The sequence below is a fragment of the Cyanistes caeruleus genome, chromosome 7 (assembly GCF_971803275.1).
Source record: "Cyanistes caeruleus chromosome 7, bCyaCae1.hap1.1, whole genome shotgun sequence".
Classification (NCBI taxonomy): Eukaryota; Metazoa; Chordata; class Aves; order Passeriformes; family Paridae; genus Cyanistes; species Cyanistes caeruleus.
The window spans coordinates 39187656-39215242 of NC_141707.1; the positions used below are offsets into that span (position 1 = coordinate 39187656).

The window sequence follows — 27587 nt, forward strand, 5'->3', positions numbered from 1 at the left end:
CTGGAGCCCAAAATTCCCATTGAGGAAAACAAATATTAAATTCAAATGTCAGTTGTCCAGGGTGATAAGAACTGGTTTTACCAGCAATTGCCAAAATTCAGGTTGTGTTATATAAAGGTTCAGTGGACCTGGTCAATATTAGTCTAAAACCACAGGGAAAATGAATCTGCAGGATAAATTCACAGGTTGGTTGGAAGTTTAGGGGATTTTCCTTGTTCTCTGCTTCCAGAATTTTTGAAGAAAATACTCAAAAGCCTGAAGAAAGGGAAGAGAATGCTACAGCATCAATGAAATGAAAGGTTAAGGGACAGAGCTCCTCATTTCCAAAGCAGCTCCACTCTGGCTCCTTCCCAACCTGGAGCTGAGCAGGATTTCTGTAAATTCCTGGGAACTCAACTGCTCCACCCAGCCCCAATCTGCCAAACTGCTTCATAAACAACCCCAGGCAGAGATGGATGGAGCTGCAGGACAGAGAAAAGCTCCAGCCTAAAAACCCTCCAGGAGGAAACAACTTCCTGGGAAAATTATCAGGTGCAGAGGAGTGGAAGTAGCTTATCAAAATTAAAGCTTAATTAAAATAGGAGGAACAGACCAACATTAAATGGACAAGCTGGACCTTTAGTACGAGCTTAGATGAAATGATACCATTTTTAAAACCTCTTTGCACAGCACTAAATCTCCAAAAGTCAAAGCCAGGAAGTAATGCATTACTTTGCCCAAAATAAAGATTTGTCTCTAAATTCAATTTGGGGTTGAAAGAGAACTACTAATTTCTAAATTTTCATTAAGAAATTCAGAATAACACAACAGCACTGCCAAAGCTGAGTGTGGGCAAGCATTGTCAGGAGTTTATCAATATCCCTTTATCATTTAGATTATCTGCAAGCAGAACATCAGGTGAGATTGGCAGATGTTTGGGGCTGAGGTGCTGACAGCAGCTCAGAAATGCACAGCAGAATTGTCCTCAACAAGGAGAATTTAGATAATAAAGCACCTGAAAGGCATCAGCAGGAGGCTCCTCCTCACCTGTTTAATGTGATCAATTGGAATTTACCTGTTCTTGAAGACATTTGTCTGATTTCACCTTTTATTTTCGTTATTGCAGAATCATGAAATGGTTTGGGACACCTTCCACTATCCCAGGGTGCTCCAAGACCTGTCTAACCTGGCCTTGGGCACTTCCAGGGATCCAGGGGCAGCCACAGCTGCTCTGGGAACTTGTGCATCACCACCATTCCAGCCAGGAATTCCTTCCCAAGAACAAAATTACATTCCAATCAACAGCTGGGCCAAAAATTAAAATTTTTCCACATTTTCCACTGGTGTTTCCTGGATATCCATCCAATTCCAGGGCTGCACATCCACACAGAGACTGAAAATAAACACACAGTGCTAATAAGCAGAATGCAAAACTGTCATTAAAGGGAAATGAAATTAACTGTTAAGTCTAGACTATTCCACAAAGACTGGCAACAGGCTGGATTCTGAGCTCTTTCTGAGCTCTTTTATGATATGTTTTGGAAGAAAAAGTAACCAACATGAAAATGAAAAAAAAAAATCCCTCAGAAGATGTTGCAGTTTTAAGGAAGAATGATAAAAAATATTTTAAAGAGGAGTAAGAGAGAAAGAAAACTGATAGAACACGATGAAAAAAATAAATAAATAAAAAGAAATTTATCTGAAATGCTTCTCCATGAGAAAAGTAAAATTAATAAAACCCAGTCATCAAGGTAGTGGTGAAGAGCAGCTCTGTGAGTGAGAACAAGCTTGGCAGGAAAATAAAACTGAAGCGATACAAACTTGCATATGCTGAGACTCCAACTGAGGATTGTCATTACCACAAAGATTTAAATTAATGACAGGAGATTCGTGAAAGAATAATAAAAAATTTAAGTGAGCAGGGACAAATGAAAAATCATTAAAACTTTGAAAAAGCTCAGAAGCAGACAGCAGAGCCTAACACAACTCTGAAAAATTGGGGGAAAATGAGTTCTGCCTATGCATTTTTCAATGGGATAAGTATTAGTGCTGAAATTCTGTTTCACTCCCTGGAGTTCTGTCGTTGTCTTTATGGGGCAATGACTTGACTTAGAAGCAGGAAGGGAGAAATTTAATGTACAATCAGAATGCAGTTTCAAGTCTGACTTGTTAAATCAGTTGGCACCGGGGTACTTTGACCTGAAAACGCCACGTAAAGGAAATTGTGGAGTTCAGCACATGGTGTTTCCAACAGCCTGGAAAACAGCCTGGCAAACCCCTGTCAGCAACAAACCTCTGGGGCTGGAAAATTCTCCAATTCTGCAATAATTTCAAAGTTGGTATCCAGCAGCACTAAGTCCATACTGATCCCAGCCCCACCATAGGCTCTGTGCCCGTGTCCATCCCTTCTCTGTGTTCCTCTGGCTCTGAGTCACCACCAGGTTCAGTTTCCACATCCCCCTGCTTAATGTGGATGGGATTGAGACAGCAACACCTGGGACAAACTGATGGGAGCTTGTGGGTTCTGCACAGAGCTCTGTAAGATCCCAGCCCTTTGTTGGGATGTGTCCTCATATCACAGCAGAGAATCACAGAATTATTGGAAAAGGACTCCAAGATCATTGAGTCCAATATGTGACAATCCCCACTCTGTCACCCAGCCCAGAGCACTGGGTGCCAAATCCAGTCATTCCTTTAATATTCATGGTGCACAGGCCTGCAGGGGAATCTTGACCAAATTCCTGTCTCTAATTACTCTTTTTCAACAGAGAAGCTCGTTTAGAATATGAGATATCTGTGATGATGTTGGGTATGAATGTGCTGTCACCCCAAATTGAGCAGGAATGATGCTGGAGAGCCTCCCCTGGCTCCCAGAGGATGTGAGCAGAGGAAAAGCAGCACAGCAGAGGCAAACTGGGCACAACTGGGCACAAGTGGGAGCTTTGGAGGAGCCTCAAGCACTTCCCAGGACTCAGGCCCAAAGCTGGAAGCGCTCCCCTGACAGCACACCCAGAGCTCAGCCCTGCAGAGCTGCAGAGCTTGTAGAGCTCCAGGATGCTTCCTGGAGCACGGTAATTCCTGTTTCCAGCCACTCCTGCCGCTGGATCAAGTCTGGCCAGTCGAGGGACTGGAGAAAAACAGGCAGTAATTGAGCTCAATGTGGGATTTTTGCACTTAAAGCAGAATTATATGGACTTAGATCACCTCTCCACCTGAAGCAGGCTCATATTTACCAGGGTGGTGTGAAAGACCCCTGGCCATCTGGGATTTTTATTGAAAGAAAAGACCAAGCCTAAGAAGCAGCTAATACTCACTGCAGCAGCTGTGCTCTGTCTCCAAGGAGAATTATGGGACGGGCATTGCATGCGTGGCATTGCTTTGGGGGGATCTGATTAGATACACTTTGGTGAGGAAAAAAAACGTTCTCCATCAAATAAACAGGTGGAGAAGGGAATTCTGGATGTATCCCCACACCTTTTCTTCTGTTGCAAATGCAGGGTGATTCCAGAAACTCCTTGGTTGGTTATTGTAGAAGTAATTAATTCTGGCTAAGAAGAGGCAGTGGAGCTAATTACAAATAGAAAGTATCTATAAAATGAATTAAAATTCACGGGCAAACGTTGCTAAAGGAGTTGACCATTTATTTTTAATGCTTTTAGGAGCAGCTACACTCAGAGTGAGGAACATGACAGAATCCAGCAAAAACTTCTCTTTTGAAGAATATTGAAGTTTTAAAATTGAATTTAAAAGTGAAATACACAGTGTGAGTGCATTTATGATGTTATCTTACATGTTCTCAAGCTACTCCTGACACATATGGTACAAATTCTGTTGTCTTTGAAGTCATAAACTGACTGTGACACTGGAAAAATACTGAGGATTTAGTTAAATTCTACCTCTACCTACATAAAGTTGTAGAAAATATCAATTACTTCTGAATTTTGTTAATTATTTATATCTGTCTAAGGTGTCTGAGCTGAAAAGAAATAAGTTGTGTTGCTGGAATACAACCCTCAGTTTCTGCAAGCACCACAATTAACTCCTGCACAAATATTGCAGCTGTAAAATTGTGTTACACCCCTTGTGATACAGCTGAAAACCTCAATTATTTCATGTCAGACCCAATCCCCACACACTGAACTTCTCTAATGCACAAAACCTTTTTCTGAAGCAATGTTTTAAACCCCTGTAAAACTTCATGAACAGACCTGATATATTTTGCATAAATCCTCATTCCTTTCTGTTAATAGAAGGAATTTCTGTGGGATTGATTCTCCAAGTTTTTGAGAACTGCTGCAGCAGAGAGATGCCAGAGTGGAAGAACCAAAGATGCCAAGGTTTGTTGTTTTGTTTAATCCCAATAGAAATGAGAAGAATAATAGCAATTCTCATTTATATAATTTTTTTTTGTACATGAGTGTGCCTGGTGCTCACAAATTTTCTTGGCTGATAATTTTTGTTCACATGGCACTTTTCTAAAATTGAAGAATGAACAAATGGGAACAAACAACCTGCAATAAACAAGTGGCCGTTCTTTTCTTCCAAAGATTTTATACATCAGTGGCTTGAAATAATATGGATGCTATTTCCAGCCACTTAAAAATAACTCCTAGTGCAGTATTTTCTTGTTACTATTGAGGGTGGGAGCAAGAATAGCTTTCCAAAAGAATATTTGGCATAGGAACAGTGTGCTATATTTTTTTTAATAAAAGATCTCATGACACAAAGGCATCTGCGACTCAAGGACGTGGAAATTCAGCTGGAACCCTCACATGACAAATGTACCTTATATCCCCCCAAATTCTTGATTTGTAAAGAATCATTATGATGTGGGATTGGAAATATTAAATGGACTGCAACAAGTTGATTTATGGTAGCAAATAAAAACATACTCACAGGCTATTGACACACTACTCAGTGTGGTGTTTACTACACGAGTGTAAATAAATTTCTTCCAGTAGATCTTTATTGGGACCTGCCAGTCTATTTCTACTTGAGGCTCAGCTAGTTACATCCTGACCTGGTGCAGAATAAAATAATTCACAGCATTTCTTTAGAGTGAACTTAGAGAACTAAAAATAAAACAAACTGCATTGGCATTAATTCCTTTGTTGATGATTAATTAAGGAGTGCTTTCTGCCACTCTTCATTCTTAGCCCAGCACTGGATTCTTCCCAAGAATGTCAGCAAGTCCCTGCTGAACCTTCTGATCCCCCTCAAAGCTAAAAATGTTGTGCAGGGTTATCAGGATGCCTGCAGGGATCCTGGGTGCTCCAGCACCCGGCAGTAACTCTGTAAGAACAGCCCAGCTTAAAAAGGAGCCCAAAAGAAATAGGAAACTGCAGCAAACCCCAAAAGGCTGCAGTGACCTCACCCTGCATTTCCAGAGTCTCTGTAGTAGCAGGAAAGAGAATATTGGGACTATTTTGGCCCCAGCTATGAACAGGGGGCTGGTTTACTGTCTGCAGGGAAATCTGGGCTGTGGGAATGGCTTTGGAGTGACCCAGGGCCACAAGGAGCAGCTACAGCACTCAGCGGGCTCAGAGAGCTGAGACAGGGGCAGAAGCACATCCCAAAATCCATCCTGGAGACCACTGAATGGCTCAGGGATCTCACAGGAGCACCTCCCAAAATCCAGCCTGGAGACCATTGAATGGCTCAGGGATCTCACAGGAGCACCTCCCAAAATCCAGCCTGGAGACCATTGAATGGTTCAGGGATCTCACAGGAAAACCTCCCAGAATCCAGTCTGGAGACCATTGAATGGTTCAGGGATCTCACAGGAGCACCTCCAAAAATCTCACCTGGAAATGATTGTCTGAAACCACTGAAAAGTTTAAACACTGCATGAAAGCAGCTCTGGCTGCAGTTCAGTCTGGCTGTAGATCCCCACTCTGTCCCATACACACCCATTTTTCATTTCAATCCATCACCAGGTAACATTTTACACTGAATTCCTGCATTCTCCAGCTACATTTCAGTACAAGAAGTGTGAAATATTTAATTTTACCTGTGCTGGGAACTATTTACATGGGATTGGTGGAGCTGAGAAGGATGGAGGCAGGAAAGAAACATCTCCATTACTCTGTCAAGGTGAATCCCACTGGAACTCTGACTCAGTGGGCTCTAAGGTGGAATCATGGAATTGCTAAGGCTGGGAAACACCTGTGAGATTAAATCCAACCATCACCAGTGTCCACCACAATCCACATCCTCAAGTGCCACATCCACACATTTTCTGAATGCTTCCAGGGATGGGGACTCTACCATTTATCTGAGCCGTTCCAATGTTTTACAACCCTTTCCTTGAAGGAATTTTTCCTAATATCCAATTTAAACCTTCCCTGACACAACTTGAGGCCATTTCCTCAATTGTTACCTTTGGAAAAAAATTACTTTGGGAAAAAAAATTGCTTTGGAAACACAAAACTGATGCTGTGGACTTTGATTTTCTTATATCAGAAACCAGCTCTTGACTTCATATTCTATTCTTAACCCTTGTTTAATAATCCATAATATTTATATTATTAAATAATAATTCATAACAATCATGCTGACTCTCAATGATTCAAAGACATTTTCCTATTTAACTATTTGCATGATGTAATAAATGCCAATTATAGTGATCCCAAATACCTCATTAAAAAAACTGGACAGAAATTTTATGGAAGAGAACATAAATTATATGAATGGATAGAATTCAGACAGAAGAGACAGATTTTGGGGCCCAAAACCCTTCCTCAGTAGCAAAAGTGCCATAGAACTTTTTATACTGCTGTAAAGGTGTTTTTTTGATATATGGTATTTAAGATGAGATTTTGAAGTGTACATTTTGATAATTCACTTGTCAGGTATGACAATATCTGCTGTAAAGTAGTAAAAGGGGAGGGCAGAACTGGGATCTCACTCTGGTTAGTAAAGTACTACAGGGAGCAAACCCCCAAGGAGCACGCACTGCCAGCAGATGTAAAAGTTCCTGTGCTGTTTGGAAGTAATAAAAAATATGGACAGGGAGGAAAATTGAAATTCAGATCTCTCACCTCTGAATTCAAAATTGTATCAATGGACCTGGATTGATCATTCAGACACAGCAGTCAAAAATCACTTAGCAGGGAATAGAATCTCTTGCAATATTCCTGCAGCAGCCTTTGGAATCTTCTCCGTGCACCAAAAAACTTCCCATTACAAGAGCTCCTGACAAAGACACTGGGCCACTCTTCTATTTTCTTAAATTTTAGAATAATGAGACTTAATTTCTTGCCTAGAAGCAAAGAAAGGGCATTTTTATGACAAATCATTTTATGTAATTCTGTATGAAAAAAACGGGTTTTTCATTGAATTTGGATTGGCAGCAAAAGCTGCAGCGTAAGCCCAGGGATATATCAAAACCTCTCCTCAGAAGCAGGGATTGTAATCCTGATTTATAGGATTTCTCGAGGCACAGAGCCTTGAACATTTATTTTAATATCCAAAAAAATGGGTAAGTCTTGTGAAATACATGTGGTAGAGTGTGAGGACACAGCAAACACGAGTTCAGCCACCACCCCTGACTTACAAGACTCAGACACAAGAAATAAATTAAGACATGAAGCAAATGTTTCTGTCAATCCATCCCCAGGATGGATCCTGAAGGATGTTGATTTCAGCAACAGAAGTGCATAAACCAATAGAAAAACACTAAATGTACCACAAATTTTAAACAGACACTGGAAATTTCTGTGTAATTATTAATAATCAGGGGTTGTAGAGAGCTTGTGGATTACTAAACTCCCACCAGCCAAGCAACAGCAGATTTCAGCATTAATGCATGGAGAGAATGGATTCTCAATTTCTGAAATTCCAGGAATTTCAAGGGCAGAACCTCAGCTTGAACTTTTACCCAACCTCTGCTCTCAGTGCCAAAGGTGGTGAACTTCAGCATCCCCAGAGTGAGTCAGAGTTTGCACAATTGGGAAAACTCTTGGGATGAAAAGGACTGGACAAGTCATCCACAGCACCACGAGTGTTCCAGGGCCGGGATTGCACGGATAAATTCCCTCTTATTGAAAAACAAAGGATGCCTGTGGAACATTTGGCTCTACATCCCAGCTCTCCCTCCACCTGTTATCTCTGTTATTTTTGGCAGCAGTGCTGGGGGAGTCCAGTTGAAGTGTGGATTTCACTGCTCAACCTGTTGGCAAATTCCATCAAGGGGGGTTTCTCCATGCCTGGTGTCATGGGCAGGGAAGTGCAATCCATAAGGAAACAGGAAAATCAGAGGTGTGAGCCCCTGCTATGGCATTCCCTCCCAGGACAATGTGGAACTGTGGGAAGGAAGCCACAGGATGAATTCTGCAGTGATGTTTGTGTTTCTGATCTCTCTCAGTTCTGCTGCTGTGTTGGGGTCATTTCCCTTTGGATACTGTTAAGTAGGCAAAGATTGGCTTAAAATGAGAATAAAATCCCTGAGCTGAAGACCAAGGTAGATTTTTTGCACTATGGACTGATATCAACAAAATTCAATTTTTTAAGTGGGTCTAGTGATGACAGCAAAGGGAAACCATGCAGTGAATATGGCCCCGAAAAAGTCCCTAATTGGGGCTGAATAATGTTCATCACCTCATTCTCCTGGCTCGGGGTGTCACCAAGGCCTGTAACACCTCCAGCTCCTGCAATCAGCCCTTTAGGATCTTCCTGAACAGGAGTCTGTACCCTGAGCAGTGGTTTTGTGTGTGTGTTTAGGGTTTTTGTTTCACTTCAATAGCCACTGATGGTGATTTAAAAATCTATTCATGCTTTTGGCCTCCGCAATCTCCTGCGGCAGCACATTCCAAAATTTAATTCCGTGCTATTTAAGAACACTCCACGTTTGCATACTGCCTGTTTCTTGTATATGAAAAAGGATGGAAAATGATGTTCTGTGCACCTTTCCCACACTATTCATGAATTCAGAGGCTCCCTCCATAACTCTGCATTTTGTGTTCTCATTGCAGAGGGGAAAAGTCCTGAAGAATTCAATCTCTCCTCACAGAGCAGTTGCTCCATAATTTTGATCACTGTGTGTGCTCACTGTGACATCTCAAGTTACTGTCTAAGCTTTGCAGGACCACGGGGCTGGTTTAAATAAACCACAGCTTTGCTGAAAATCAGAGTTACAGTTACAAAACAAATTATAATCACAGCTAGAAGCAGGGTTAAAAGTTGTCTCTTTTATAAATACAAGGAAAAAGCAGCACTCACAAGTGACTAACAGCACTGTCATGTGGTATGTTGGTCCAAAGGTCTCTCATAGAAAAGTCTAAGTTATAAAAAGACTTTTTATGGTATAGAAAGTTATAAAAAGATTCTCTCACACACATGAGAAGGATGCTGTCCATATCTATAACCAGGGGAAAGCAGCAGCTCCAGACAGGTAAACTCTGGGAGGGCCTCACTCCGGGTACAAATTCCCAGAGGAGAAATTCCACAGGGAGCACATGGGGCAGTAAATCAACCCCTGGGCCTAAGGAGATCACAAAACAGGCAAAAAGCAGCAAGCTGGAACAGCTGTGCCCCAGGAAAAGCAGAACAAATGGATTGGCCACCTCCTGACTCCAAGGATCCCAATACCTCTGGAGAGAACAGCAGGGCCAAGCAGGGAAATTGGGAATTTTAAAGTGATTTGCTAAACAAGTTATAAATATACAAAATGCTGCTTCATTTCAGTGCTAAATGTGTTTCAGAAAGGAGAGTAGAGATGACTGAGATTTTCAGGAGAACTCTGACTTGGGCTGTGTCTGACACAGGTTTCCCAGACCTGGCATTGCCCATTCCCAGCACAACTCATTGGATCTGCCTTTCCTTACTTTGATTTACCCCAAAGCACAGGATGCAGCTCAGAGGGACACCCAGACTCTGATGGGGCCCTGGTTTTGTGTGACACAGAGAGCAGGGCAGGTCCTTAATGCCCCAAAGCAGCCCCAGAGTAGCAGCAGGATTCCAGTGCATGGCAAAGGTGCTCAGGCACTGGAAGGGGCTGGGAACTGGGGGAGTCACCGTGTCTGGATGACCCAGGAATGACTGCAGACAGCACTTGTTGAAAATGGGATTAATCCCAGGTTGGACTCGATGCTCTGGGAGGTTTCCTCCAAGCTGGAAGGTTCTGGGGTGCTGCTGTCAGGGCTGGAGTGTGGGTCTGGGCAGCTCAGCGTGGCACTGCAGTGCCTGCCACGAGACATCCTCTGTTTCCAGGAACTCTGTAAAATAAAGCAGGCAGGATGGGTGTTTAGCATGGAGTTGGAAGGTGAGAGGTGCTGAGCAGAACAATTCCTACAGGAATGATGAGCTGACCATGGCCAGTGCACATCCTGCAGCACACAGGGCAAATCCCACTGGAACTGTGCTGGGAGCAGAACAGAATTCAGATTGCATAAATACAACCCATAATAAGATAAATTTTGAGTTTAGCTGCCTGACTGCTTTAAAAGATCACTGCCTGGCTGGAGGTGTCTGCATTGCCATGTTTATTCCCCCTAAAACCTGGCACAACCCCTCTGGCACAAGACTTCCCAGGAAAATGGTCTCTGATCCATCCCTACCACAAAGATCCAAGTTCCCATGTAATCAATACACTTCCAATATGTCAATAACTCACTTTCACCTCAGCCACCTGACAGAAATGCATTAAGAAACTGTGTGAAACTTTGTTGTGAGTTTTCAGTTGTTCATGTCTCCTTCTCTATAACTCGAGGCCAAAATTGGCTATTTTTTCTTGTTGTTAAATTAGAACTTTTTTTCGTTACAAAGAAGATTTTTCTTGAAAAAGTACTTGAGGAAGAAAAGCTTTCTTAGCTGGAAAAAAAAAACCAAAATGGTATTTTTATATCAAGACATGAAAGATTCAAAAATCCCTGAACAGTTCAAATTCATAAACTGAAGTAAACTTTGAAAATGCACAGAGGGGTTTATTCCAGATTGGCACATATGTTAGAGGAAATTAAGATTTATTTATGATAATGAAATTAGCAAAAAAAAAGAAGCAAGAAAATAAAAGAAGGGAATCAGTACTGAATTTACAGACATTTGACTAAGATCTATTTAAAGTGTTCTCACATAAACCATCAAGTTTCAATCAATTTTACTAGAACTGGTCTCACGAAGAATGTTTGATGAGTGACAAAAGACATTTGGACAAAAAATTATTTATTTTCATGTTTATCAAAACCAATATTCAGGATTTAACAAGTCTCCAAGATAGTAGAGTCAATTAAGTAATAAAATTGATCATTAAAGTTTATTAATTTGCAGTTGTGATCAGGAAATGGGATTCAAATAAACCAGCTTAAATTAATTTCAAAATATTCTCTTGGCCAACCATTAAATAAATTTTTAATGTGTCTAAAAGACTGTAAGTATTAAGATATGGCAAAAAAAATAAAGCTGAGTATTTCTGTCTACCAGCAGTACATATTTCAGAATTGAAATTTTCCTTTCCTCTTCTATTCACCCATTTTAAGCAGAAATCACAGCTGAAAACAGCTGAGTCAAATATATTTTATTTGGCCTGTAATGAGCATTTTTAAATGCTTCCCTGAATGTTCCAAATAAATTACTTCATAATTAAACCACTGAATTTGGAGTTGATTTGCCAATATCTGTGTGGATTATGGGACATTGTGTTTTTTACCAAAATTGCCTGAGATAAGGAGCACAGCAGGTTTCTGTTGCTGTGTCTTCTGAATTCAGGTGAGGTGGAATCCTGAAACGTTATCAAAGCACCCCCAGCTTGCTTTGAAATCTAAGCAATCTAAAAATAGGCTGAAAGAGTTTCTGGAAGAAGGAAAGTGTGGAGTAAACTTATTTCAAAACAGAGTTTTCCCAGCAGAACAAATAATCTCTAAGGCAGAAGATGAGTGATGTGAAAAAGGATGATGTGCCATTAAAAAATCTTTATTTTATACTAAACAAGGTATTTTGTAAAAGTATCCTTCTTCTTTTATAAAAGACACCGGGATTAAAAATCATCAGTTCTGCCAATGATAACCTATTCTTAAATTCTATTTACTTGCTGTGTATGCTATCATTGTTTACTTGAAGTGGCTTATAAAGATGCATAACAAAAAATAGCATTATAATATTAAATTAGTAATTGATCTGCAGATACATGGGATTTTCTACTCCTCAGATAACCACTGACTTTGAACCAGATGCATTTAAGGATCTATGGATCTCTGGATTTATTACAGGAAAGATTGTGGGAACTCCGAGGTTCCAAAAGCCTCTCAGTTTGGGAATTTCTGTGTCCCCACATCCCAGAACCTGGGGGAGCATAAGTTTTGTGCTCCCAAAGGATCCATTCTCCTCCATCCATGTCAGTTCGGTGGGATACTGAGATGGGCCTATCCCATTGATTCCATTTGCTCCTCCTCATTTTTTGGGGTGAGGATGGTTGCTGTGCTTCCCAGGCAGTGCCAACAGTCCCTTCCTAAATAATCCCACGGAGGCAGACAAGGAGAAGAGAAGCAGCATTAATCAGAGGGAGCAGAAATGAGTAGAATTAGCACAAAATAGTCCAAAATAGAAAAGCTCTAGACCACAAGATGAGACTTGTTTCATTAGCTATAAGTAGCACCATGTGTAGGAGCATATAAAGTGTGGCTACATTTCAAATATAAAAATATTACCATGAGGCTTCTCCCTCCCACTCTATTATACTCTCCAAGAGAAAAGAGAGTAGGTAGACAATGAAATTCTTAGTTCACTGCCAAGAATTCCAGTGCAAACAAATTATCAAGAGAATCAGGTAAGAATAATGATGTGATATTGATAGAGAAAGCAGGAGCTCCATATAAATTAAAGTTTAAAATAAACTGTAGGAGTGACAGAAGGAAAAGGTAAAAAGGCAGGCAGAGAAAAAGCAAAGTATTTTGACAGAGGAAAGGGATGGACACAGCAGGAATACACAGTGCAGGCTCTCTCCTCCTTGGATAAGAGGAGCAGCAGCAACACAAGCCTATCCTTATGGAAAAAAACAGGAATTTCAGCAGAAAGTAGTTCCTGATTGCCAAAATTAGCCACTTGGAAAATAGACTCCACTATTCTCTTCACTAAACAGTGGAGAGCAGAGAGGGTGATTGTGCTGTTTCCAAGTAAGTTTGGGATTTGAGCAGCTCAGTCCATTTCCTGTGGCTCCTGGGAATATTCCCGTCGGCTCCTGAGCTGAACACACCAGCAGAGGTATTTTTACCCTGCCTGGCTTACTTTCCTTCCCAAGGTTATCCAGTGTGAAGTGATCAGGGCTGAAATCCCAATTCTCCTCCTTGAGCAGTCTCAGGGATCGTTTCCACTGACCTACTTTTCCTCCTTCTGGATACTCCTGTGCTTCTCGGTGCCTTCCTCGGCTGGATCGGATCGAAATCCGCAGGGAATTCCCAGGAAATGCAGCCCCTCTCACTGACAAAGGTTTACTTATTCTGCTGGAAACCTACCTAGGAGGAGACTTTGATCCTTCCCACAAAGAGATAAAGGAATAGTCCAGAGAAATCTGCCAAATTAGAAATTATGGGATGATTTTTTTGGTCATAAATTCAATTTTCATTGGTTCCCTGAATTAGTAAAAGCGTTGGACAGAATCACATTAAATCGATTTTTTGGCAATTGCATCAGGAGACCCAAGGAATTCCAAAGAATCATTGTTGAAATGAAAATAATTACAAGAAAATGTAAAAAATAAGGAAAATGTATTTACTAACACACTGAACACGCTCCTACTTAAAGATGCTCCAAGATGAAAAGTCAAGCACTTGAATAAAAATTTCACTCAAACTCCTGAAGACGTGAACAGAATTGATGCAAATATTTTATATTATTTTCCCGCACAAAAGAAAAGTTTGCCTGTAGAAATGTTCTGCTTTCCAGCTCTGCAGATGGTTTTTCACACAGAGAAAAATAAAATTTGATTTAGCACTGGCCTTCATTCTTATCAAGAGGAATGACTGGAAGTGGAGCCATTAATGTGGATAATTCTTAAAGGAAAAAAAGGGAAAATAAAAAAAAAATTACTTTGTGCATATGTAGGGGTCTATAGGTACAAGAAATGAATCATATGTAAATTAAAGAAAAAAACCACACATTATAACCAGAGGAAAAAAATGTTCTGAAATTCTGAAGACTTCCACATTTTACACACCTCAATGTGATTATGTAGAAATTGGTAGCTCACAAAGCCAAAATTTCTGTTATTCGAAGAAGACCTGAACTAGACTTCATAAAATCAGGATTTTTGTTAAGGTTTCTCCCCTCTGTTTTATTTTGTATATGTTATTTTATTGTATATTGGGGCAGCATAACTCAAACAACTAAAGATTAAAATGTCTTAATCCCCTGTGTCAGCAAAGATATCAATAATTTTCATACAAATGTCTTAGAACTCATGGAAATTAATGAGTCTTTAAAGAGTCACTCCATAAAAAGTCTTCCTAATCAGAGGCTGCACAATAATAGAGTTACATAGATTTGTCAAAATTCTTGAGCATTTAGAGTATAATTACCCTTTCCCAAATAAAAAAGTACCATATTATTAATGGTTTATAGCTCTGTCCTACCATGCAATTAGAGAGCACTACAAGACTCCACAAGATTTATTTAACAGCCCCAGAAATTGTTTTTTGGGAGTGTCCTCATCCCAGTGAGGGATGTTCAGGTAGAGTTTCCCCCCGCTCTGTGTCCAGGGCATGGTTTGTTTTGGAGAAGTTACACTTTTGTGATTCTTTAAGCTCTTTACAAGTCCCTCATCTCATTTACACTGCTGGAGATCTTTAAACCCACTCTCTTCATAGTTAAAAACAACATAACAAGATTAGGCTGGGAGCCAAGGAAATCAACCCTGTGCCAACCAGGCTTGGAATTCTAATTAGAGCATCATTTGTATTAACCTCAGTTTTCCAGTGTAAGGACAATATTATCACTCCTGTGATTGTATCAGGGCAGGAATGATTGATTCCAGCGACGGATTGCAAGAGAGAAACCATAAAATGCAATCCCAAGCACAGCTTGGAGAGGTTATTCATAGAAAATATATATATATTAATCTAAAAATGCTTCATAGAAAAGTAAAAAGGAGAGAGACATTCATTAGCAAGAAGAATTTGATATAAGGGAGTATGCACAAGGGTATTTAATCTAGTAAAAAGTCTTTCAATGGGCTTAAATGGTTACATTTTTGGTCTAAATGGTAAAATCCTAGGTTAAAATTTCAGTTTTAGTTTCACACTATCATGCGAGCCATAACAGCGAGACATCAAATAAAGGATTTTTTTAGGAAAATGGAATTTTGTAGAAGGATGTTATTTGGTAAGTGATCTCTCCAAAATTCAAGATACCAGCCAGAACACTTTTTCATATAAAAGAATAAATTTTAAACACAAAACATATATTTTAATGAGAATTCAAATACCCTAATGAATTTACAAGACAATTCTGTGACTTAAATTGCAGGTACTGTACCACTCCCTTGTATCAGAGAGTTTGAAAAGCATACACTGAAATAAACATTAAAAATACACTTACAGCACTAATTCCACCAACTACAACCAGTGAAATTAAAAACACATTCATATTTCAAACAGTAAATTGCCTAAATATATGTATTATCAATGCCTGGGCATCTTGACTGATCTTTGTCATTCTTTGCAAAATAAACTTGATATAAACCCAACAAAACCTGGGGATGTGTGGAATGGATGTGTTTATCCCAGTCTATTTACCACAGCAGAATCATATATGAACAAGAATCTCCAAGTGTGAAAACACTTATGGTGCATGTTCCAGCAGTTGTTTTGCAATGGAGATGTTATTTTTGTTTCCATATAGAGACAAACACAAAAAATGAAATTACAAAAATCCTTAGAAGTTCACTTTCCCAGAAAAAAAAACAGCTAAGCCTCAAAACTTTCCTGAGATTATTAATTGTGCTTTGAGTGATGGGTGTAGAGTTCAAATCATATTTCAATGTGACAAAAATTGCCTGAAAAAGCAATTCATCTTTTCATAGGATATCTCAAAGTTATTTCTCATCTGTTAAAACCTGAGAGCTTTTCTCCTCTGTGACAGAGCAGGTTAAAATATTTTGTGCAATGAAGAAACTTCATATAAAACAGCCATGAAAATATCATTGAATGTTTTAAGAACTCATTTCTGTGCCATGTCCCAGGCCAGGTTGGATGGGGTTTGGAGCATCCTGGTCTATAGAATGTGTAGGATGGGATGGGATGAGCTTTAAGGTCTCTTTTTTTTGTCAGGTTCCTATGCAGAACCTCCCAGGCTCTGGCAGCCGAGTGGGAAATGCAGATGGGAACTTGTTGCTTTAGGTTTAAACCAAGCTCAGCTGTAACAAAACCTTTTTCAGATATTTTTCAAGCCTTTCAGAATTTATAAAGCTTTGGTTGGTGTTTCACAAGTCACTGGGCTCAGTTTCATTTAAGAAGTTAATTTCTATTTTGGAATACTCTGGAAGAAAACCATCTGAGAGGAACTTGATTCTCCCCAGAAGTTTCTTGCCTCTGCAGCTCTTGTGAACACTGAGAAGAGTAATCTTACATTTTAATGCCTTCAGAACTAGGAAAGTTCCTTCCCCAGGAAAATATGATTGATTGTTACAATGACAGTAATTGCATTTTAGTAAAAGTAACCATTATGGTAATTTTCCTCCAGAAAGAGACATTTAACTAACTTAAGTAACTTGTTACTTTTCAACACATTAACTTTGACAAATTTAACATTACAAACGTACAGAGTTCACAGCCACAACAACGTGCATCACTTAGGGAGTCTGCACACTTTTTATTTCTATATATCAGGCAGTGTTTCCAAATAGGAGATGCTAAAAAAACTGTGCATACATAACACAGCATTAATTAAACTGTTAAGAGCAGCTCTAGCACATCCAGTGCCAAGTCTCCTGTTGAAAAATCCTGCCTTCCAAGTAGCAAACTTCTATCAGCATTTCATTTCACGGATGCTTCCCAAGCACCTCTTGAATCCCAGCCTCACCCCCAAACTCTGCGTCGTGAGAGAGCTCCTGCATTTTCTCCAGCCTGGTATTTATAAACTATTCGTGCCAATCAGGTTGTGGTAACTTATTAAAAGTGTAGTTTCTGAGAATTAAGAATGCCGTCCTAAAATAATTTAATCACCCAGAGTTTGTTTCGTACAACTTCACATGAGTTAAAATAAAAATGCTCTGCCTTTGCTTTAAAGATAATAATCATCCCTTGTGTTTTAAAGGGATTCTAAACTGGAAATCGGTGAATTTCCATACTACTGAACATTTTTACACTAGAAAAGAACTGAAATTAATCTGGATTCAAATTTTGGTTTTTAAGAAATTTCCTTTAAATGAAAATATCAAAAACTTGAATTTCAATCCAACAGGTTTAAAATTTTCACTTTTCTAACTTCTTTGAAGGAACAGATTAAGTATTTAGCTGGGACAGTCAATGACTTCACCTTCCTCTTGTTTAAAGACCCCAGTCACATTTTAAAGGAAAATAACACAGATGCTATAAGATGGAGGAGAGACAGAGAAAATTACAGAGGGCTGAGAAATAAAAAGAATAATAATCTGTATTATCTCAAAGTCTCCTGAACTGATTTTTCAGCAGCAGCCTTCCAGATCATTTTAGAAGAACCCTTAATTTTTCTTTTTTATTATTTTTTAAACTTTATTCTTAAGTTTTAAGAACTTAAATCTGCAAATTGGTCAATCATTTTCTTGCTTCTTATGACCAAAAGCAACACTTAGGTTGCAAACTCTTCCTGAAAGAAAAGCCAGAACTCTTGAATATTCAGAATGGATTGGAAATTCACACAGTTCGAGGAATTTTTAATTGCAATGTTTGCAGGATATGGTGGAGTCCCCATCCCTGGAGGGAGTTAAGAGCTGTGTAGATGTGGTATTTGGGGACATGGGGCAATGGTGGCCTTGGCAGGGCTGTACTCCACGACCTTGGAGGTTGATTTTAACTTAAACAATTCTGTGTTTTATAAGATTAAAATCTTTCCACTGCTGCTCATCATCTTCTCCATCACAGTGACAGAATATTTGAGAGTACTGCAGAATTCGTTTGGCTGTTCAGAGCTGAAGTGGAATCAGGGACTGCCACACAAAGAGCCAGAACCCAGGACACATGTTAGGAGCTGACTCCCATCCCACCATGGAATTTTGTGAGATTATTTTTGTACCACAGTGTCCTAGTTACTGTTGAGAAGAGGAGGAAACTTCCAGTTTAGACAGAATTGGCAGGCGACCTCTATAATTAGTCCTTTATCTTTCCCATGTCTCCTAAAGGACACGAGGCAAACTCCACACCTGAGTTTTGCTTGGCAGGGAGCAGAGTTAATTCTGCAATATCAGCTAGGAAATGGAGGATTTGGTGATGTCCTTGCAGGTACAGAGGTGATGTTTTACTCAGTAAACTCTGAATAATGTCTCCATCTTTGACCTAATGTTTAAAAAACCCCACAAACAAACCCATCAGCCAGGGGTGTAGCATCACTTTTCGTGCCCATGCCCACAAACTGCCTGTTTCCTGTAAAGAAAGTTCTGTGCTTCTGTGTCTAACAACAAAATAAATGTAATTTGGGATGAGTAAACCTCTGTAAATCCTTGTAATCCGAGGATAAGCCACTTGTGAAACTCACAGATTATATTAGCAGAGTTTTGGAGAAAATGAGCTTCTCCAAGTGTCAGATTTTAACACTGACAAGTCACCCAAGTCCTGTATTTTTCTTCCATTGTTTTGCTGCATAAATGCTGACTGAAACTACCTAATACAGAAAGTATCCACTGTGAGAGGATAGGAAAATATTTCAGAGGGTGTGGGAACGTGTTTTGCTTAGAGACAGTTTGGAACACAGAAGATACAACTTGATGTTTTTAAGAGAAAATTCGTTAAAGACAGGCAGGTGATGGAGACAAAATTAGTCCAGGGTCACACCCTGGGTTCTCTCCAAGGTGTGCCTTGGGAGTCAGGGCATAAAAATATGAGCATTAATCATCTTGCAGAATATCTGGCTGTTTAACAAGGAGCCACAGTTTAAACTGCAATTCCTCAAGCCCTTTAAAAACCAACCCTTGCAACAAAAAGCAGCTCCTGGTTTTCTTCACACGGTTGTTGTGGTCTCAGCCCCGGGAAGGTGCAGACATTCAAGCCAGCATAAATATTGAAGAGGCTGGGGAGGAGGTGAGTTCAGAAAGGAGTTTAAAGCTGATGTTTTTGGCTTCTTGGTTGGGTTGGTTTTAGCCCAAATCAGTTCCTCAATCAATTAACTGTGCAGCTGCAAGAACATTTGTGCAGGGCAGGGCAGCATCTCTGGCTTATGCTGGCTTAAAGTGTTTGTGGAAGTGCAGCAGGAGTGTAACTGAAGAGCTGCTATAGTCTAACATTGCCAATAATCCACAAATGCCATTCCAAAACACAGGAATAGTTAAAGTATATAAATGGCCTGGCCATGTGCTTGGCAGTGGGGCCTAACAGAGGAGAGCTTGGAAATTGTCATAACAGCTTGAAAAATATCTGAGTTTTGAGGTAACTGCTTGTTCCAAGAGCAAGGACAAAACTCTGCTTCCCAGGCCGGTTGCATCATGGTGATGGATGAGGAATGTGCTCAGCAGAATGCACAGAGCAGCTCCTGGGAGGGAGCTGGGACTGGCCTGGGCCATTGCCCCACCTCCCTCAGCCCAGCCCGTGCTGCCATCACAGGAACCTCTCATCTGACTCTTCATCAGCCACTTTGAAACCTTTCTGCTTAAAATTCCCAGTAATGCTCCAAAAGTAGCAGAGAATCCAGCTGAGGGAACAGCAGAAGCACCAGGAGAATCCATTTGGAAATGACTCCCATTTTTCCATTGCTACTTTCTTATAATATCAACATCAGCCATGGCCACTCTGCTGTTTTTGCATAATTTTACAAAAAGTTGGACTGGACATGTGCAGATCCATATTTGTTGTATTCACCTGGAAGCCCAAGCTCAGTGCCTCAGTATGTCCTACAATTTCTACTCTGTCTCAACATTTTATCTTCATTCTATATTGACAAAGAAATCCTTCTATAAGTATTATTCCAAATATTTGAAGCTATTTATAATGGAAATTATGTAATTACGTTCTAGTTATATTTTTTAAAAACATTTCAGCAGAAAAGCACATCTTTATCTGGTACAAATCTCAAGTAGAATCTAACTAAACCAATAATGTAGAAGAAAAATCACCTGATAAGATATGACAGACATATGTTATGTATTGTGCTCATCCCACTGAGTTTTTCCCAGATAATAGCTTTTATAGATAACAGAATGCTGTGATTTTAAAATAATAGGTTTTTAAAAAAGATAATTTCAATATTTGGAAGCTTGTTTGTTAAACATTTGGCAATAAATCTTCAGTTTAGGGATTCTTCCAGATAATGCCAGATAATATGGATGGATCATCCAATCACATCTTAGCTCTCCTCTCCAGCAGCACAAAACACACATGGCTCAAGGAATTGCCTCATACATTAATGATAATAAAACTTGGAAACCAATACAGATTGGGACTATTGGTTGTAGCAGGTCATTAAAATAGAAATATTAATCATAAAGGAAAAACCTGCCTTTCACTTGCCTTAGCCTCAGAACTCCCATGGCAATGTCCATTAAACTTGGCAAGGGACGTTGTCTGAGCTTTCCCAATCTGAAAACTCAGCAGGACCTCAGCAACCAAACTTGGAGCATCCTTAATAAAAAAACAAAACAAACAAACAAACAAACAAAAAGTCAAAGTAGTGCCATGCACAACTTCAGAAGAAAACCTGATCTTTCAACCCCAAATTGCAGCCAAGCAACTGTTCCAGAGGAATAAGCCTTCAAACCCATGGGAATGTCTCTCCTGGGAGCTGTTTAAGCTTCCTTAATGCTCTTAATCCACCTTGATATTGAACAGCCAGACACTCTGGCACCCACCTTCCCACTTCCAAATAGCTGCTCAAGTGCTGGAGCGTTTCCTTGCCCTCAGTGTAGATCCTGACAGCTCTAGGACACAAATTAACCAAGTTTTCCCCAACTGTGTTTGTGGCCTTCTATCTCACTGGAAATGAAAACCTCTGGTGAACTTTGAGAAAAAATTAAGCATGTTTTGGGGCAGGTTAAAAACTCTAGGGTCCATGTGTGTGTCCTTCAGCTTCCCTAACTCTCCACATGAAACAAAAATACTTTTCCCCTTGCAGTTTCATGAAAGTTAATTAGTTGATATTACTAAAACTGGGTGCATGCACTGTGTATCACTACAAAATTAGAAGTACATTTTCATGGCCTAAAGAATTTTAAGACAAAAAAATGAGCTTTTGTATCAGAAAGGTTGATGCTGTACACAAAACTTTCTGAGTAAACAGGGAAAATGGTTAAATTTTGTTCATTTTAAACCAGCCTGAACTGAAAAATTTTCTCACTCTAGGGAGTAATCAGAATTTTGCCATCTCAGATATTAACATTATCTGTTCAATGTCTGAATTGAATTATTATAAAATAATTTGTGAATGAATTAACTCCAAAACTATTCAGCAGTAGAAGCTGGAGCAGGATTTAGCTCCCCAGTGGTCTGAACAATGGGTTAGAGCACCAGGCTGGGATATTCTGCTGGTTGCTGAAGAAAGATTCTGGGTTTGAATTTCCAGGATTTAAAATCCCTGGAATGGCTCAGCCCATCCATCTTTTCAGAGCACAATCACCCGAGAGAAATGTTCCAGCTGGATTGTCCTCATGAAAAAAGAAGTGGGCAGCTATTAGGGGTTCCCTGAGAGACTTCCAATCCTAGAAACTTGTCCTTCTTAAAATCTGAAATAGGGAAAATTTGGGAATCTTCCATATTTTTTCCTATGAAACCTGTAACATGCCAGATTTTCAGGAATTACAGCACCTGGGGAGAAGTATTTTTTCTGTCACAGTGAACAGGAACAAAGGGGTGCCTGAGCTGCTGTTGGCAGGATTACTTTAATGCTACTTAAATTCTGTGCAGAAATTATGAAATCCCTAAATCAGGGATTATGGGCAGCAACCAAAACACATTGACTTAGACCAATTCCCACCCATTGTCCCAGAGTCACACCAGTGACTTCACCAGGATTCCTGCTCCATTCCCACGCATCTGCCTCTAACAAAGGGTTCAGATAGCAGCAGGAACAGCAGCAGCTACATTTCTTTAAAGGAAATGGGCCTCAAATCATATTTCAATGTTTTCCTTTGCAGAAAGGCTTTATTAGCCCAAAACTGCTGCCTCTGGAAGCAGGACAACTGCTTGTGCCATGTCATGTGTTCGTAAGGGTTAATTCAACACTCTCCAGTTATCAGCAATAAAAAATATAAAATTATTAGCAGTTTGTCCATTACCATGGATCTTCACCTTCCATTTGTAAAATTCCAAATGGCAGATTTTCAAATGCAATACTCATGGATTATTTGATAAATATTTGACTCCCTGTTCCCATCCCTTTCTGAAGCCAATTAGTCACATTCTGAAGGCTCAGCTTGGCATTTTAGCAAAACCAGTAACTAATATTTGAATCCCAGTATCCTCCAATCCATCTGAATCTTCTAGAATTCCACTTCCCATTATCATTCTGTAACAATACTGAAAGAAACTTTATTATTATCTTTTGAACCAAAAACTGGCATTTGTCTTCCCCAGCACTCCTGTGACATTGATCTGAACAAAAAAAAATATTTCCAGGGATGTTCTCCTTACTGAGGTTTTAAATTACCAAAGTATCAGCCAGCTCTCCTGATCCTATTCTTCGAAAAGCTTCCAGGATATTTTGAATGACACCATAAGTAATTACAGCTATTCATGTATTTGTATTTCAAAACAACCAGAAGTCATATTGACACAATAATTCTAAAGAGCACACAATTGAATACTCTTAAGATCTGACAATCTTTCCACACTTGGCCACTTCACACTCCTTATGACTATTTAATTACAAATTGTTGGTCTAAAATATTTAAATCTTCATCAACAAATATATGTATAAAGCCTTTCAAAGGCAGTGCAAAAGATCTTTAAAATCTGCTATCACTGTCAGGACGCTGTAGCAAAAAAACAACAAACACTTGTCACATATTTTAAGAATCCTTCAAAAATAACGTTGAAAACATGACAATGTTGCAGAACTTTTGCATTCTGTGATGAACACAGAGTCAGTTTATAACTGAGTATATAAATTATGGTGTATTCTGAGAAGGAAAATCTCTACACAGTCCTGGAGAACCTTGTTTTTCATAGCACAGACTGAGATTTTAGGAATTCAGCTTGGACTCTTCATGGCACTCACAGAAAAAGGATTCTACAGTACAAATGAGGACTAGAGAAAGATATCCAGAAAACACGATTTTGCTGTGAAATATGGATGAAATCATAGCTGATAAACGCCACAGTGATAAAACCCTGTGACACAACAAAGTGCCCCTAAGAGACAAGGGAGTGTCTGAAAGCAAGCAGAAGCTCCAGTGGGGTGATCTCTTCTGACAAGACTCTGCAAATCCTAGAAAGAAACATCCCTGCCTCCTCCAGGAAAATAGGTTAGGTAGTTAGGAATCCCTGTTTTAAAGAAGCAAAAGTCTGGCTGACAGGTCATAAAGAAAAACATTAATCTTTGGTTTAAATGTAGCCTTTATGGAAACAACTTGAGAAGCTTGTATCAAAGTTAATTTCTGTAATATTTTGTATCTTTCTTTTTAAACTTGAGGCAGGGAAAAATCCCTGGTGGTGTGAGGTCTATAGACTCCAGGTGTTTAATTGAAAAGGAAATTTGTTACACACGCAATCTCACTACAAAAACAGCTTTACAGAACACAATCCAGGCCAAATCCTGTCACTGCTTGTGTGAATAAAATGTTCCCACTTTAGCCCAACACCAAAACAGGGTTGTGATTTCAGCCTGTATTTGAATTTGTGGACACTCAGCTGGATTCAACTACTGCATCAAAAATTTATAAGTTTGATTTAAAGCATTAAAAGGAGAACATTTTTACGGTCACCTATATTGCTCCAACCCAAAAGCATTGCAGAGGGAAGCTTTGGATTTAATTTCAGTTTTTCAGAGCATTTAAAAGGTGAATTAATTCCACATTCTCTCATGTTTTCAAGTTGTGCTACTCATGTAACTTCAAAGTAGCTCAATAGTTTTGGAACAGAGTAAAAAGTGCAAAATAACGAATAATTTGTAGGAGTTTTATTATCTGTCCACAGGAACAGAACTGAAAATTTGTATAAAACTCTTTTGGAGTATGATGACTTTCTCATAAGTCATGCATATGAAAGTAAAAATACTTTCAGGCAGTTATTTACCTTTTCTAAAATAAAATAATTTAGGCTGTCATCCAGCACTTTTTCCCAAAGGAAAGTGAAGCTGGTTGGTAAAGAGGGCAACCCTGGGAGAGATTAATTTCTTGCCATTTTGGTCCTTTTTTTTCATTTGGTTATGTAAGGACAGTGCCTGAATGGGGTCTTCTCTTCCTTCAGAGCTTCAAAGGGGGAATGACTTAGACCACAAGGAAAGATGAAAGAGGTAATGACAAGGATTCTCTCTGCTGGTGTCACTCCTGATATTATAAACCCCATGGTTCCCATTTCACATTTAGAAATGCTTCTCTAGGTGTTCTGAATGAGTTCTGCACAAAAACTCCTTTCCTACCACGCTGTGTTTTGTGTTGATTCACTGCTAAGAGTGGGATTAGCAAAGGCACAGCTGAAATCCTCAATTCCTAGCAGTGCTCCAGAGAGAAAAATGAGACATTGCTGGGTTTTAACTCTCCTCATTATTCCCTAGAAGGAAAAGTTATATTTGTGCTGCCTCTAGGCAAAGTCCCATCCCACATGAACAAAAGACTGAAGCTAAGATCACATCCATTTCATCTCCTCCTGCTCTCCACAGATGCTTAAGTCCCTGACACTGTGTCTTCAGTGCTCATATGTCACAGTAAATGATTCATTAAAAATGCAGAGACAGATTGATCTTGGAAGGGGGGAAAAAGGGATCTGGAGTTTAAGGCGAAAGGAAAATAGAAATGAGGAGCCAAAAGGTGAAAAAGGGAAACACCCCCAAAATTCACATGAGAAAGACATTTAAAAATAAAGAGGAGACAGCAACTGTGCTGACATTTAATGTGTCTGCTTGGGATAAAACTCATCCTTTTACTAGCAATAAAACAACAGCCCAGCCCAAAGCCCTTGGAGCATTTTGCATCAAGTGCCTCATAAAAATGGTTGGCAATTTCTCTTAAAGTCTGTACAATATCTATACCAAATTGCCTTCTTTTTTTTTTTTTTTTCTGGTAATGTAATTAAATGGGAGCAAATCCCCAATGCAGGCAGGGAGAGCTCTCTGATCCCAGCCACCAACACTCATCCTAATTCCCAGACCCCTGGCCAGGCTCAAAAGTGGGAAGGAAAAGGCAGGAATAAGCTCTACTTGTGATTCCCATGGTGCTGATAAACAGGTGATTGACAAGAGTAACCCTGCAGAATGACTGTGTTTGTAATATTTCCTGGATGGCCAGAAGGATTTGCTCTGCCAGAGGAATCCTGCAAGCAAAAACCAACCTCTGCCTAAGGATAAGAAGCTACTTGAGTAAGAGACACATCTCTGCCATGACATCTGTGCAAATTCTCTCATATAGGTGACACATTTATTCTATTTTTATCCAAAACAATAGGTAAAATATAAATATGGATCGTAATTTACATTCTTTCAGCAAAAAAAGAAACCAAACAACTTAGCCAAATCCCTGCATTGGGAAGTACATATATAAATATATATTCACACACACACCAGCAATATTTTTAGCTATGATTTCCTACTCATGTGGCAACATGACCAGCGTTCTGAAGAAGCTGAGCCAAGTGAAAACACAACCTGCAGAACAGGTCACGTTTAAATATTCTGCTATTGAAGAATATTAAAAACTACAGATTAAGGAGGAGTGTTGTAATACTTAACATTAATTAACGCTTGTAAATCATTCTGAAATACTTGGATAAAAGATGGCATAAAAGGTGTTGCCACATGTCTTGATGCTTCTAGATGTGCACAAGCCCTGACATCTTATTTTGTGTTTGGGATGTTTCACATCATAAAAAAAAAAAAAAATGGTCATTGGATGAATTTAATTTTGGGAAGTGTTGGGACATGACAGAGAAACACCAAGGATGTCTCATTAAGAACTTGAGCAGACAACTCAATGTAAAAAACCTGAAACAGAGCCATTTCTAGGATCCTGGTGGATCACCAGGTCTAGTTACTGATTTGTTAAGTTACTGAGTTAGAGCTTGGCAACTTTGCTAAGCCTTCACTTGGCTGTATATTCATATATGTGAAATACAGATAATTTTCCTTCCAGTCTTGTACCACCAACTATTGACACCTTCCAAAAAAATCCCTTAGTCCATGCCACCAAACAGTTTGAAAAGGAATCTGGAATCACTTAATACCTATCTGGGTTTGGTGAAGAGCATAAGCAGTTCTCAGAGAGGTTGGTACCTGTTGTTTGTGCAATTTCAGGTCTTTATAGAATACAGAAATTAAAGGCCAGCACTGAGGCTTGTGTGCTTTCCCACATGGATCTCTAGATGTAAGAGCCATGACTTCCTTTTTATCCAGAGACAAGAGATGTACTTTATAATATCCATTTAAAAAAAAAAAAAAGGTGTAAGGAGTGACACCAAACTCATGAAGGAGCAGAGGCAATTAATTACCTGGGCACAACAGGCTGGGGAGGTACAGCCAGCTCTTAATGGCACATCTCACAAACACACTCCAGGTGCCTTCCAGCACCCAGGGGAGCCTACCAGAAACACGGAGAGAAGAGCATAGAGCGACATGACAATGGGGAACGAATTCAAATTTAATAGAGGGCAGGTTTCAATTAGGTGGGATATTGGGAAGGAAATGTTCCCTGTGCGGGTGGGGAGGTCCTGGCACACGTTGCCCAGAGAAGCTGTGGCTGCCCCTGGATCCCTGGGAGTGTCCAAGGCCAGGCTGGACAGGGCTTGGAGTAGCCTGGGATGGTGGAAGGTGCATGGCAGGGACGAGAATAGATGAGCTTTCAGATCCCTTTCAACCCAAACCATTCTGCAACTCTGATTCTACGCTGTAGCAGCAGTGATGCTCCTGAGCAAGGTGCCCACAGCAGAGAGCACCACAGCCATAGCTCTCACCTGGACTACCTGTAGGACATTTTCAGGGACGTTTTCAGGCTGGGTTGGGGATGAGACAGAAGACCAGGCCAACATCTGACCTCAGTGGCAGCGCCCCCAGCCTCACACCGCTGTGTACGCGTTACACCGTTGTGACCCCTCCCAGCCAGGTCCCACCGCGTGGCTGCCTGCAGTGTTTTGCCTCCATCACCTGAACCTGGGAGCACAGCACAGCCCCCAAACATCTCGAAGGAGCCCCGCGAGGGTGAATTACCGACACCGCGGGGTCGGGGCGGAGCGGGGCGAAGGCGCCTGAGGGGCCGCGCCCTGAGGGGCGGGAAGGGCGGGCGGGAGCGCGCCCGTGAGGCGGCGCGCGCGGGCCGCGAGGGGCGGGGCCAGCGTAGGGGAGCGCGCTCCGCCCAG

General features: G+C 40.1%; 1 long non-coding RNA gene across 1 annotated transcript; it reads right to left on the bottom strand.

Moving 5' to 3' along the window:
- Positions 1-3599: 3599 nt before the first annotated feature.
- On the bottom strand, positions 3600-27555 carry LOC147652327 (uncharacterized). Its single transcript, XR_015289382.1, has 4 exons — positions 27186-27555; positions 20601-20711; positions 5769-10193; positions 3600-5713 (listed from the first exon to the last, which is right to left on the bottom strand). It is a non-coding gene; the product is annotated as an uncharacterized LOC147652327 (long non-coding RNA).
- Between the last annotated feature and the right edge of the window lie 32 nt (positions 27556-27587).